Genomic DNA, 6,000 nt, shown 5'->3' on the forward strand with positions numbered 1-6,000 from the left:
GCGGATCGGTCTAAATGGGGGCTATATCAAGATATCGTCCGATATAGTCTATCTTCGAACTTAACCTGCTTATGGACAAAACAAGTAAAAGCGTGCTAAGTTCGGCCGGGCCGAATCTTATATACCCTCCACCATGGATCGCATTTGTTGAGTTCTTTTCCCGGCATCTCTTCTTAGGCAAAAACAAGTAAAAAGGCGTTAAGTTCGGCCGGGCCGAACTTTGGATACCCACCACCTCGGATATATATGTAAACCACCTTTCATCAAAATTCGGAGAAAATTTCATACCTTATACTCATATACCTCATACCGATCTGAACTATATACGACACGGATGTCGAAAAGCCGAACATAGGTCACTGTGTCAAATTTCAGTGAAATCGGATTATAAATGCGCCTTTTATGGGGCCAAGACTTTAAATCGAGATATCGGTCTACATGGCAGCTACATCCAAATCTGGACCGATCTGGCCAAAATTGAAGAAGGACGTCGAAGAGCCTAACAAAACTCACTGTCTCAAATTTCAGCGACATCGGACAATAAATGCGCCTTTTATGGCCCCAAAACCTAAAACCTAGATATCGGTCTATATGGCAGCTACATCCAAATCTGGACCGATCTGTGCGATATTGCAGAAGTATGTCAAGGCCCTTAACCTAACTCACTGCCCCAAATTTCGGCGACATCGGACAATAAATGAGCATTTTATGGGCCCAAAACCATAAATCAAGAAATCGGTCTATATGGCAGCTATATCCAAATCTGAACCGATCTGGACCAAATAAAATAAATGTGGCTTTTGTGGGCCTAAGGACCGATCTAAGGCAAATTAACGGAGGAAGTCGAAGGGCCTAACACAACTCACTGTCCCAAATTTCAACAAAATCGGTAAATAAATGTGGCTTTTATGGGCCTAATACCATAAATCGGAGGATCGGTCTATATGGCAGCTATATCCAAATCTGGACCGATCTAAACCAAATTAACGGAGGAAGTTGAAGGGCCTAACACAACTCACTGTCCCAAATTTCAGCAAAATCGGTTAATAAATGTGGCTTTTATGGGCCTTAGACCCTAAATCGGAAGATCGGTCTATATGGCAGCTATATTCAAATCTGGATCGATCTGAGCCAAAATGACGAAGGATGTTAAAGGGCCTAACATAACTCTCTGTCCCGAATTTCAGCAAAATCGGATAATAAATGTGGCTTTTGCGGGCTTAAGACCCCAAATCGGAGGATCGGCCTATATGGCAGCTATATCCAAATCTGAACCGATCTGAGCCAAATTCACGGAGGATGTCGAAGGGCCTAACACAACTCACTGTCCCAAATTTCAGCAAAATCGGATAATAAATGTCGCTTTTATGGGTCTAAGACCCTAAATCGGCCGATCGGTCTATATGGGGGCTATATCAAGATATAGTCCGATATAGCCCATCTTCGAACTTAATCTGCTTATGGACAAAAAAAGAATCTGTGCAAAGTTTCAGCTCAATATCTCTGTTTTTAAAGGTTGTAGCGTGATTTCAACAGACAGACGGACAGACGGACGGACATGTCTAGATCGTCTTAGATTTTTACGCTGATCAAGAATATATATACTTTATAGGGTCGGAAATGGATATTTCGATGTGTTGCAAACGGAATGACAAAATGAATATACCCCCATCCTTCGGTGGTGGGTATAAAAAGGATATAAGAAAAGATTTGCTCTGCTATTAGAGCGAGACCTGGAGACCCGTGTAAAATGTCAGCCAATTCGAATAAGAATTGCGCTCTTTGTGAGCTCAAGAAGTAAAATAGAGAGATCGATTTATATGGGAGCTGTATCGGGCTATACAACGATTCAGACCATAATAAACACGTATGTTGATGGTCATAAAAGAATCCGTCGTACAAAATTTCAGGCAAATCGGATAATAATTGCGACCACTAGAGGGTCAAGAAGTCAAGATCCCAGATCGGTTTATAAGGCAGCTATATCAGGTTATGAACCGACTTGTACTTTATTTGACACAGTTGTTGAAAGTAACAATAAAAAACGTCTTGCGAAATTACAGCCAAATCGGATAGGAATTGCGCCCTCTAGAAGCTCAAGAAGTCAAGTCCCCAGATCTGTTTATATGACAGCTATATCAGGTTATGATCCGATTTGAACCATATTTGGCACAGTTGTTGGATATCATAACAAAATACTACGTACCAAAATTCATTCAAATTGGATAAGAATTGCGCCCTCTAGAGGCTCAAGAAGTCAAGACCCAAGATCGGTTTATATGACAGCTATATAAGGTTATGGACCGATTTGAACCATACTTGACACAGTTGTTGGATATCGTAACAAAACACGTCGTGCAAAATTTCATTCCAATCGGATAAGAATTGCGCACTCTAGAGGCTCCTTCGGAAGTTAGCGTGCTTTCGACAGACAGACGGATGGACGGACGAACGGACGGACGGACGGACAGACGGACGGACGGACAGACGGACGGACATGGCTAGATCGACATAAAATTTCACGACGATCAAGAATATATATACTTTATGGGGTCTCAGACGAATATTTCGAGTAGTTACAATCAGAATGACGAAATTAGTAATCTTATGGTGGAGAATCTGTGCAAAGTTTCTGCTCAATATATATATTTTTAAAGACTGTAGATCTATCACAAACTGTAATTTCACTTTAAAAATTTTTAGTTGCGGTATCTCCAAAACTGTGTGTTCGAAGGTAAATAACTCGTGACTCCATCAAAATTGAATTTTTGTTTGATCTTTGAATTCGCTTTAAGCCTCTGAGGTATAACGTCCTAAAGGTATAACGTACTTCAGTTCGTGACTCTATAAACATTGAAAAATTATTAAAAATCAAAATTCAAGAATGATATCATTTGACTGGCCGCGTTTCCCAACTTTGTGTAGCATCTCTTAACTCGTTTCGCTTCTTGAAAACTTGTAGTCGAAGATAAAATTGTTCAATTGTCAAAATTGAAACTTTAAAAGGTAGATGCTAAACATTTTCTTTTTCATTAGTTTCGAATGCAAATAAGAATTTTTTGTTTACGCACAACTTCTAAAAACATTCCTTGCAAAACGTTGGCATGTCTTTTCCATGTCAGTAGGTGCTTTCAGGACATTATTGTCTGATGTTAAAGTTATGTTCACTTGTTTTTGTTTTCTCAACAAAATTCCTTTTTCGGTTGTCACAATTGTTTGAATGTTAACTAAAGTTTTGCGCCCATGTAGTAGAGTCTATATATCACCCAGTCGTGCGCAGCCTTCTTTAGCCAACAGCAACAGCAATAACAGAATAGACCAGAACCACGTTGTTGATAAAACAAAAACAAAAACAATCAACAATGACAGGCGCTACAATGACAGCAATGTTGTTGAGTGTTGTGTAGTGTAACATGCGTACGTAGTACTTGACACATTGTTGACAACAATAAGTGATTTAATAATAAATGTGTATACTTTTTATTATTAGACAAAAGGTGAAGAAGAAGAAGCATGCATGCTTAGTCTCATCCATACTCGCATGCGAGGGTGTACTTTTTCATTCATTCACAAAACTGAGCATACATTGCAGGCGGAGAAGACAGCACGAAGGCAGACAGTACAGGATGAACAGTATTCTGTTAAGTAAAACGACAGTCAGAGATAGTAGAAATAATGATTGCCAACGCTTGTGAAACTAAACTTCGAAAAATGAGTAGTTCAGATGTTACATTTCAGCTAAATCTGACTAAATGTGAAACTGTCTATTTGGTCCATATTTGAGATGGATGCTGCAGTGTACTTCACAATAGACAAAATTTTAATCAATTTCTTTAAAGTGCCAAAAAGTTCTTCTACATTTTTTAAGGGAAGCTGTTAGCATCATATGACTTACTATTGGGTTGCCCAAAAAGTAATTGCGGATTTTTCATATAGTCGGCGTTGACAAATTTTTTCACAGCTTGTGACTCTGTAATTTTTAGCTTGCTTTAGAAAAAAAGTGTAAAAAAAATATATTTGATTAAAGTTCATTCTAAGTTTTATTAAAAATGCATTTACTTTCTTTTAAAAAATCCGCAATTACTTTTTGGGCAACCCAATAGTTCTGGGCTTAAGATAATCGAATAGAAAACGTTTGCTATACGCGTAGCTTATCCCCAAACTTATCCACACGCAGACAACAACTATTATGTCCCAAGCCTCAACTCAATGTCTTCTTTATAAACAGAGAGCCGATTGGACCATCCAAATTGGTTATTTTTTTGCCAAAGAAGTTTTTTTGGTACCAATTCCTCTTTTATAGAATTTTAAACCATCCATCCAATCTTGCTATCAATGGCATCTCTTTTATATATTGTAGTTAAAGAGGTATGTAAGACGAATTCTAGTGAAATTTCAAGGATTTTCCATGTGCTTGTTTACATTGCACTCTGAGTACCTATTCGCACACATACCCACCATTCGAATGTAAATAAATACAATTCTGCTAAAGTTTATATGTGTGAGAGCCATTTTACTCAGCAAAATGATGTGAGTTTGTGTGTGTGTGTGTGTGTGAACTGTTTACTGAACTTTATTTTACTTTAGTTCTCAACAGTGTGTGCTATGCGTGCAGTGTTCTAAAGAATGTTAATTAGTGCATGAATGAAAAAGTAACATTAACATGTATAATAACAACAACAAAATGAGCTACTAAAGAGATTTGTAGTTTACTTCCTGATAGCATATATGACCAAAAAAAAAAAAAATTATAAAATAATATTGTCGCTATGTAAAAGGCACGCGCACCGGTAGCCGAGTTTGTGGCGTGCTCGGATTACCAGAGAGGAGGTCGTGGATTCGATTCCCATCAGAGGCCTTGGTATGTAGCTATTGTCTGAGTGAGTCCGAACAAGTGACATGTATGAAAGACCGGCGACTTCCTGGCCTATTCAATCGCCCTCTTGTTTCCTTGAATACCATTGTGTCCCGAAATCCAAGTTATGGCTATGTCGTGAGCCAGGAGTCTATTCAGGGAATCCACACATTGTTTCATGCACTACGACTTTACAATTCTCGAACTCAAAGACTTGGATAGGCCGCCACTCTGCCTCGTTTCCCTGGATTTTCTTTGAGGCTATTGTTATGGCAGAAAATTTTTCCTGAAAACCCATACACGGCAGTCTTACCGATATGCCAATGCGAAGTGTGTCAGCTGATTTGGCCGAAATTTGAAACTGTGGCTTATATGATGCTTCTCGATACATAAATTAAATATGATGCGATCGAGCCAAATTTGGATATTAATATGGATATATTAGGTTGCCCAAAAAGTAATTGCGGATTTTTAAAAGAAAGTAAATGCATTTTTAATAAAACTTAGAATGAACTTTAATCAAATATACTTTTTTTAAACTTTTTTTCTAAAGCAAGCTAAAAGTAACAGCTGATAACTGACAGAAGAAAGAATGCAATTACAGAGTCACAAGCTGTGAAAAAATTTGTCAACGCCGACTATATGAAAAATCCGCAATTACTTTTTGGGCAACCCAATAGTAGAGTAGGAGCCCATCGTCCCACCCCCTATGACGCTGAACGCCTGGCTTTGAATTCATGCGAGAACATCAGAAACATGTAAAAGCGAGGACCGTCCTATCACATGGCCTGGGCTATGTGGCACTGGACCTATCGAAGGTATTCGACACGGTCAGCCATGCCAAACTATTTGAGAACACCGCCAACACTTCCCTCCAGCCAGGCCTGAAACACTGTATCACGAAATATCTGCGTAGTCGCCAGTCATTTGTGGAATTTAGGGATAAGAAGTCGAAGCACCTTAAAGTGAAACGGGGAGTTCCTCAAGGCGGGGTGATATCTCCGGCACTGTTAAACCTCTACCTATCTTACATTCCACCCCCTCCAGGCGGCATAGAGATAGTGTCATATGCAAACGATTGTATTATCATGGCATCAGGCCTCCAACCCATTGTTGACATAGTCGATAGGTTATACGTGTACCTC

The sequence above is a fragment of the Stomoxys calcitrans genome, chromosome 3 (genome assembly GCF_963082655.1).
Source record: "Stomoxys calcitrans chromosome 3, idStoCalc2.1, whole genome shotgun sequence".
Lineage (NCBI taxonomy): Eukaryota > Metazoa > Arthropoda > Insecta > Diptera > Muscidae > Stomoxys > Stomoxys calcitrans.